Source organism: Octopus bimaculoides, chromosome 27, assembly GCF_001194135.2.
Source record: "Octopus bimaculoides isolate UCB-OBI-ISO-001 chromosome 27, ASM119413v2, whole genome shotgun sequence".
Taxonomy (NCBI): domain Eukaryota; kingdom Metazoa; phylum Mollusca; class Cephalopoda; order Octopoda; family Octopodidae; genus Octopus; species Octopus bimaculoides.
In genome coordinates, this window is record NC_069007.1 from 12,827,021 (window position 1) to 12,836,630 (window position 9,610).

General features: G+C 37.3%; 2 protein-coding genes across 2 annotated transcripts in view; one reads left to right on the forward strand and one right to left on the reverse strand.

Moving 5' to 3' along the window:
* LOC106881777 (ubiquitin carboxyl-terminal hydrolase 20) overlaps nt 1-4,830 on the reverse strand; it is a 71,563-nt gene extending 66,733 nt beyond the window's left edge. Inside the window, exon 1 of the mRNA XM_052977178.1 lies at nt 4,574-4,830. The gene's annotated coding sequence lies outside the window, so the exon portion shown is untranslated. The remainder of the gene's footprint in view (nt 1-4,573) is intronic.
* Nucleotides 4,831-8,766: 3,936 nt separating this feature from the next.
* Nucleotides 8,767-9,610, forward strand: part of LOC106881776 (anaphase-promoting complex subunit 5) — a 40,071-nt gene continuing 39,227 nt past the window's right edge. Inside the window, exon 1 of the mRNA XM_014932281.2 lies at nt 8,767-8,904. The gene's annotated coding sequence lies outside the window, so the exon portion shown is untranslated. The remainder of the gene's footprint in view (nt 8,905-9,610) is intronic.

A 9,610-nucleotide genomic window follows, 5' to 3' on the forward strand; every position in this document is an offset into this window, starting at 1 on the left:
ATATATATACACACACACACACTTTTATCATAATTATTCTTTATCTGAAGAATTTCTAATAGGAACTATAAATAGCAATATGACCCAGTGGATACAGTTATTAAAATACTAGTTTACTAGTTCATCATCATCTCCATTTAACATCTGTTGTCCATGCAGGCATAGGTTGGATGGTTTAACAGGAACTGTTATGCCAGAAGACTGTACCAAGCACTGTCTGTTTTGGCCTGGTTTCTACAGCAGGATGCCCTTCCTAATGCCAAACACTTTACAGAGTGAACTGGGTGCTTTTTAATGTTGCACCAGTGAGGTCACCAATTAACTCACAACACAAGACCCTTCAACTGAAAGAGAGAGCAGCACAAGAGGCGCCTTTGTGCCAGGTGATGAGAAGGTACAGATTCGGGTGTCATGCTGTAGAGGAGATATATGGCTGCCTCAGTTAGAAAGAGAGGGGAGGAGAGAGGTATTAGTTCATGTTCATTCTGGGAGTAGTATTTCAGTGTTCTTGTCAAACACTGGATTCCATGTCATATTTACTGAGATGTTGAGTTAATAAAGGGAACGTGTGCATAGTCACTCAACATGCTTGAAATGGCAACTAAAAATCTTTCAAATAAAATTCGGCCATTTTGAAATACAAAAGGCCATGGATAATATAATCTTGGATACAAGGTCTGAAAAGAAAAGACTGTGTGGTCACACCAGGTACAGGTTTGAGCATTGATTTGTAGGATCAAAAGAGACCTGGATTTGAACAACAACATCTAAATATTCTCTAAGGTTTCAAGAACAAAAGCTCAAATAATCTCCAAGATCCCAGTGTATTACAGGTAACCAACGACTTGCTAAACTGACATAAACACTCAAATCAATTAACTTGTGCATAAAAATCAGATTTGGGCTTCGTTTTCTTCAGTCAAGAAGAGCATCTTCATGATTAACACCTCATCTCCCATCAAACCTGTCAATACATCAAATAAACTGTATATATAGCATCATATAAGGCAATGTGTTCGAGGCTGGTGTTGCATAACTAGTACCCATACCAGTGGCACATAGAAAGCACCTTTAGGGCGTTGAGCTTCACGGAGGCAATGACAAATGACTGAGACCTTCAGCAATATGCCGTGCTTGAGTAAAAGACCCATCAAGCCAAGTGAAATCATAGTTGTGGCAGATACCAGAGTCACGCAACTGGCAGCCATGCCAGTAACACATAAAAAGCACATAACAAGCACTTGTTACACTCTCGGTGCGGTTGACATTAGGAAGGGCGTCCAGCCATAGAAATCATGCTAAATCAGACTGGAGTCTGGTGCAGCCCTGATCAAATCGTTCAACCCATGCCAGCATGGACAACAGATATTAAATGACAATGATGAGATATAAGCAAAACACAGGCGTGCGACCGAGTTGAAGGCAGATTTACTTCTGCCTTTATAGCATGTAAAGAAAACAGAGTTGTAGGAGTGTACACATCACATGTACTACAGCAGTATTATGCGTAGCTTAAATACCAAGACTGAAAAGCAGGTGCAAATTATGCCTACCTAATCTACAAAAAAAAAAATCAAATATTTTGCATTTTATGCATAGTAATGAGAGTAACCTTCATAATTTTATTGAATTAGGTGCATATTTTGCCATAAAAGGGAAATGTTGCTATAAATCTATTTTATTCAAGGTAGGTGGTGCCTACCTTACCTACCCAAGCGGCACGTCCCTGATATACACACACACACACAAAGTAAGCACTTAAATGCAAAACAAGGTGGAAAAAAATATTACTTGAATACCAAAAGGCAGAGTTCCATGCTTTTATTAAAGCTGGAAAAAATCTTGGCAAACTGCTACTAAGAGTTTCCGGTTACCATTCATTAGGCAGAATGATCACGACTCTCCAACAAATGTGAAACTGAGGAACAGCTTGTGAAGAATTTTTTAGCTTTTATAAGGCAACAGCACAAAAAGAAAACACATGTGAGACAAAATTTAAGTTTAAAACTTAAAAAGGGAACCTGACGTTTTGGATGCTAATTCTTCGTCAGGAGAAAGAGAAGTAAAAAATAAAGAGAATGAGAAAAGGTGAAGCAAAGTAGATAGAGGTCAGGTGGGAATACGATTCTATGGGAGGAATTAAGAAGGGGGGAGGGGTATACGTGTAGAGATGGATGTGGGAGAGGTCTGGTTGTGCAGATTTTTAGGGTGTGTATGGTTTCTTGGGGCGTATGTAGTTGTGTGGAGGCATATAGTGTCCGTAAACTTGTCAAAGATGTACGTGAATGATTTCCAGTAGAAACCAGAAAGGACTGCATAGAGACAATAACATCGATGTCTCACATACACACATGACTGTGCAAAAACTGCTAACAAGCCCAGGCCAGATGTGAAATATATACCCTTAAATATAGATCAACTGATAATTTGGTCCATGGCAAAATGTGATATGAAGACACCCCCATTCAAACAATTCAAGTATCTTAAATTTTTAAAATGCTGGATGACTGATGTATCTGTGAGTCTTTACCTGTTTCAATCATTGGACTGCGGACATGCTGAAGCGCTACTTTGAAGGGTTTAGCTGAACAAATCAACCCCAGTACTTTTTTTTGCTTCAAAAGCCTGGTACTTATTCTTTCGGTCATTTTTAGCCGAACCGCTAAGTTACGGGGACGTAAGTCAACTAACAGCAGTTGTCATGCGGTGGTGGACAAATACACACGCACACATGCAACAGGTTCTTCTAGTTTGTCTAATAAATCCATTCACAAAGCTTTGATTGCTTCGGGGATATAATAGAAGACTCCTGCCCCAGGTGCCATGCAGTAGGACTGAACCCTAAACTACGTAGTTGGTAAGCAAACATCTTACCATGAAGCCACACCTATCTCTAAGCAGTGTAGATAATGTATCTACAAGAGAACGAAATGAAAGAACAAGTATGATCATAATCCGTTACGTGAGAGCTCCCTATAGCTTCTTGTCATTGGGAGATTTCCTTAAAAGTGAAGCACCTTACCATCTGGCCTAGCTGGACCGTAACCCTTTACAAGGGCCAGTTATGTGATGCAATCCTTCATATTACATAAGGCGTGGATAACTTTTAAGTAGCAGTAAGCTTTAATTAAACTGCTCATTCATCCTCGTCGTTAATCATCCACGCCATTATTAAAACAGTAATTCTCTAAGTACAGAGTAAGTCTTAACAACATTTACTCAACCAGAGAGAAATCGGGAGCGAATGAGGAAGAGAGAGAGAATTGTTCATATTAACAGGGATATGCCTAAAGATTTGTGGAATTTTAGCTAAAAACAAAAGTGATGTTTACGATTTATAAGCATGACCTTTCGCAGGCCACACAGAAAGTCATTAAGAGCCACACGCGACCCTAATATTGGTCCATGCTCGAGATGTAGATTATATACACGGCGCTAATGCATCATATACACAAACTCAGCGTTAATGCATTATATACACCATATAAACGGCGTTAATGTATTATATACACCACAGAGTCAATGTATTAGATATACATACAGCGTTAATGTCTCATACACCATGTACATGGTCAATGCATTATATACACCATATATACAGTGCTAATGCATAGTTGATGACATTAAAACATCAAACTACATACATTGCTAATACAAACAGACCATCCGAATATAGCTTATACATATACTGTATATACATCGTCAATATATCAAAAGTAGTGTATCGCACCACATATACCATACATTAACTATATAGCGTATACACATGGTCAATGCATCATGTTTAATATGCTTGTAAATCAATATCGCATATGCAATCATACATATACGCCGTTGAAACATGAAATATATTGGACATACGTTAATACATCACACACACACAGACAGCTAGATAGATAGATAGATGTACACACACACATCATTAATAAATTTAAATATACAGTATAAACATCAACATTTGAAAAACAAAATATAAAATATATAATGGATGTGCGAGTATGTGTGTATATATATATTCAATACTTTACTGCTCTATACTTTAAGAGTATATATATATGATACATTGACAATCAATATTATATATATATAGATACACACACACACACACACACACATGGTCAATAGGCCTACATCAAAAATAACATACATTCATTGTTAGTATATCAAATACATTGGACAAATATTGTTAATTCATCAGATATATACACAATATATATATATACACATATATATATATATATATATATATATATATATATATATATATATATATATACGCACATACAAAAACACATACACACTCAGCAATGTATATGTTAGTCTGATGACCGTTAACTGACCCTTCGGCCCCTCCTTCCATTGGCCGTGTACTGTGTCTTGTGTCTGTCCGAAAACCTCTTTTGACCAACACAAATATATTCACACTGACCACTCTCGTGTATATAATAAATAATAGGTACAAGAATGCTTGGCCAAAAATAGAAACCTTAACAAACATAACGCACCATAACAAATCATGTTAAAGATTGAGATAAGGAAACAAAAGAAGAAATCGGAAAGGAATTAAATTTACCTGAAATAAAACCAAAGAATTCGAACAGAAAAACCTGCAGCAATGAACGAGGTGATGATGGGGGGGAGCAAAATAAAGGCCCTTTTCGTAATATAGCAGCTGTTAATTTAAGGTTTAAATAGCCTAAGATCGTCTATAGAGACATATATAGTTTGATGTTATATATTTATATACATATGTATATAAATATAAGTCATAAGCCAGTAGCATTCATTGTCCAAGACATGGACCTTGTTTGAAACGAGGAACAGTACTAATAAATAAATAAATTTTTTTCGATATTTTCAATCTTATTTTTTTTAACTAGTGATATAATATATACAAGTATTTTGATAAATGAAACAGTAATTTTTGATTAATTTTTAAAATATCATTTGAAAAAAAATTATTATTATTAATATTAATGAATAAAGATTCAAAGCAAGTTCGGTAATATGAAAGCATCAGAAATAATTACGTAAATGCACGACGCCTGAGTTAACATTCATTGACGGAAAATTACGGAGATTACCGAACACTTTAATTTTTATCTATCCATTTTTATGCAGTTTTTTATATTTTCGGAACCTAATTAATGTTGTATAATTAGTGATATATAATTAATGTTAGCCTATTTCTGTTGTCGTTGTTGTTGTTTTTATTTTTAGCGGATAGATGGATTTTTTTGTTGTTGTTATTGGTAAATGTACTTGTAAGAATCGATTAAATTTTTGGTAATAAATTTTCAATATATCACCACGGCTACTATTACTACAGATGTATCAATACTACTATGACAAATTAGGATGCTACTATTTTCCATAAATGTATTATTTCGCGGAATCCTATACGTAGCCACTTGACCTGCTAGAAATAGTAACTAAATCTCCCTCTAATCAAGCACCTACTCAGAGCCTGATTTAGACCCTGTGGGGTCTCTGGTTCAATAGGTTTTGGCAAAGGCTTTACGATGACAATTCAAAACATGAGATAATATAGAGATCCCCATTAAATTTAGTAGTTGCAAACAGTTTGAAGAGGCCCCAAAACTTAAAAGGACTTCAGTACATTAAGAGGGGCTCAGTTAAATTTAATAGCTTGTTAAATCTATAAGGGCTCAGTAATTTTATAAGAAGTCGATTGGATTAAAAAATATCTTAAAATTAAAATTACAAACTATTTGATTACTGTAAATATATTATTTTTAATTTTCAACTCACTAAAGGGTTCTGTGAGTTAAATGGAGGTTCCAATACTCAGGGACCCCTAAGCTTGGAGGCTTCTGGGCTATGGCCCATGTTATATGTAAATCTTGCCCTACACATACTGTCTTAAATAAATAGATACACCTCACATTTTTCTGTTTGAATTTCTGAGATATTATCATTATTAGACACAAATGCAGGCAGAGACCTGGCAGAATTGTTAGCACAATGGGCGAAATGCTTTGTGGTATTTCGTCCGACTTTACATTCTGAGTTCAGATTCTGCCAAGGTTGTCTTTGCCTTTCATCCTTTTTGGGGGGGTCGATAAATTAAGTATCAGTGAAACACTGGGGTCGATTAAATCGATTAGTCCCTCCCACCAAATTTCAGCCCTTGTGCCTATAGTAAAAAGGATTATTAGACACAGATGCAAAATCTTTGGTGGTATTCCGTCTGTCTTTAGGTTCTGAGTTCAAATTCTGCTGGAGTTCACTTTGCTTTCATCCTTTCGGAGTCAATAAAATAAGTACCAGTTGAACACTGGTGTCGATGTAATTGACATATTACCTCCCCTGAACTTACTGGCCTTGTGCAAAAATTTGAAACCATTATTAGACACAGATAAGGTGGTAAGCTGGCAGAATTATTAGCATGCCAGATGAAATGCTTAGTGGCATTTCATCCATCTGTATGTTTTGAGTTCAAATGCTGCTGAGGTCAACTTAGCCTTTCATCCTTGCAGAGTCAGTAAAACAAGTACCAGTTGAGTAAAGGAGTCAATGTATTCAACTAAAAAAACTCCTGCAAAATTTCAGACCTTGTGCCTGTAGTAGAAAGGATTGTCCTCATTTTGGTGGTTATAGATGCAAAATTTGGGCCAATGTACCTTCCAGCCCTGTTCAGGTTATATTTTTGGGGTTTTGAACCAAGTACGGACAGCAGAATGAGAACACTCTATTGTTGTAGATTTAATAAAGGGTTGTGTTTGAAATTCCAAGGATGTTACTGAATACAACAGGCACTTGAAGAAGGGAAGTGAGTACTATGGGGTTTTGAATTTTGATACTGGCAATTTTTGGAGAAGGTGGTGGGTTAGTGCTTTTTTGCATGTTACCAGTGCTAGTGATGTTGTCATGTAATTTGCAAGACAGGAGGGAACAGAGGGAGTGGAAAAGGTAAAAAAAAAACTCTCACTACTAAAAGGAAGTATTTAGGAGGGGAAGGGGAAAGTGGAGATTGGGTGGCTTTATGCCAAATGTTGAAAGGTTAAAGTATGTTATGAGGACAAGCACAGATGTCTTACTAGAGAGGAGATACATGGCTGAATAGGAAGATAGTGATAAGATACAAGAACAAACTCTCAAAGAGCAAGAAGATGAACATAGGAGAGGATGTGGACAGTGGGTTTTGGGAGGGGTTCGAAAAGAGATAGATGCTTTTGTTTGAGGGTGAGTGAGGAGTGGAGGTTAAGGTAATGAGTTATGAACAAGGATAGGGATGCAGGTGATGGTAAATGTGCAGGAACAGTTAGGACAAAGAATGTACAAAGAAAAGACTTCCTCAAATGCTTGGTGGGTGAGTGGGGGGGGGGTCCTTAGAAATAGTAGATAGCTTCTGCTACCTAGGTGACCAAGTTAGCAGTGAAGGAGGAAGTTCTGAAAGCATAGTTGCTGGACTGAGAACTGGCTGGGCAAAGTTCAGAAAGCTTTGGTAACAGACGCCTCTCCCTGAGAGCGAAAGGTGAAGTCTGTGTATGGACAGCCATGCTACATGGCTGTGAAACATGGGCTGTGACTACAAAGGACATGCGAAGGCTTGAAAGAAATGCAGCTAGCATGCTCTGCTGGATGGGTAATGTCAGTGTGCACATATGACACAGTGTAAATGAGAAATCTGACTGCTATCTCTAACAGGTCAAGCGAGCCACTGCATAGGCTGTAAGACTGGCATGGGTAGCCTTTTTCTAGAAGCAGGCTACACGAGATATAAGTCATCATTAGGTGGGCTGCACGACTTAAATATTGAAGGTAAGTTTTCGTTTAGGTGTACTATAGGCGCAGGAGTGGCTGTGCGGTAAGTAGCTTGATTACCAACCACATGGTTCCGGGTTCAGTCCTACTGCGTGACACCTTGGGCAAGTGTCTTCTACTATAGCCTTGGGCTAGCCAAAGTCTTGTGAGTGGATTTGGTAGACGGAAACTGAAAGAAGCCCGTCGTATATATGTATATATATATATGTATGTGTGTCTGTGTTTGTCCCCCAACATCGCTTGACAACCGTGCCCGTAACCTAGCGGATCGGCAAAAAGAGACCGATAGAATAAGTACTAGGCTTATAAGTCATTGTGGTCGATTTGCTCGACTAAAGGCGGTGCTCCAGCATGGCCGCAGTCAAATGACTGAAACAAGTAAAAGAGTAAAAGAGTATGCAGAAAGTACCGCGGGTCACAGGTTTCCCATGACTGCCCTAAAATTGGGAGCGTTTACATTATCTCCCTTGGATGTTAGGCGGAAGTGACATTAAAAGAACGGCGCGGATTCTGTTTTATAAATATTGTTTAAGCAGAGTGAGAGGTGGCGGTACGGTGATCGATAGATTTTGTGCTTAATAGGATTAGTATGTTAAACTAAGTATTGGGTAAACACAAGGAGATATATAAAGCAAAGCTGTCTTACGACACAGTTTCTTCAACTACAAGACCAATCATGTATTTGTTGTCTTAAACTATAATTGGGGTTTAAAGCAGTTATTTTTCTTGTAGAAAAAGACCGAAGACGGGAAATAAATTACTAGAAACAAAAGTTACAGAAGAATATTTAAACCTATCTGAATATGTCTAGTTCTAATGTGACAATCAAAGAAATATTGCCGAAGAAAGAGCGAGTCTACGACAGGGCAGTGCCATCTGCCATCCTCTGTAAACCGAAATTACTGCCGCTTCGGTCAGTCACTTTAGAGAAATTGGAGAAAATTCAACGTGAAGCCCAGGATATTATTAAAAAAGAAGAAATGTTACAATAATACAACCCACACACCTCATATGCATCTGTCTTTCTAACTGTTATACACATCGCACATCTTTCTCCAAATCGCAGCATCCACTAGAATAGAACATTTCCTCTCCTCTCTTTAGATAAAGTAATTGGTAAGTTTTGACTATTTTTATTTGATACTTGACTTTTAAAATTCTTTCTAAGCTTTGTGTTTTTTTTTTTATCGCTTACACGTAGTGTAGGTCTTAGTCTAGTTTTACTTAGCAACCAGTCACCAACAAATGGTGCCATGGCTCTGCACCCACATATCTCTTGCTTCAGTTAAATATCGATCACTTTTGATCACAAGAGAGTATATATATATATATATATATATATATAGACATATAATATATATACATATATTTCTTTTTCGGATAATACTGTAAACATTAACCATATATATATATATATATAATATTATCCGGAAAAGAAATATATGTATATATATTATATGCCTATATATATATACCCTTTACTCTTTTACTTGTTTCAGCACCGCCTTTAGTCGAGCAAATCGACCCCAAGACTTATCCTTTGTAAACCTAGTACTTATTCTATCGGTCTCTTTTGCCGAACCGCTAAGTTACGGGGATGTAAACACATCAGCTTCGGTTGTCAAGCGATGTTGGGGGACAAACACACACACACATATATATATATATATATATACGACAGGCTTCTTTCAGTTTCCGTCTACAAATCCACTTACAAGGCTTTGGTTGGCCCGAGGCTATAGTAGAAGACACTTGCCCAAGGTGCCACGCAGTGGGACTGAACCCAGAACCATGTGGTTGGTAAGCAAGCTACTTACCACAC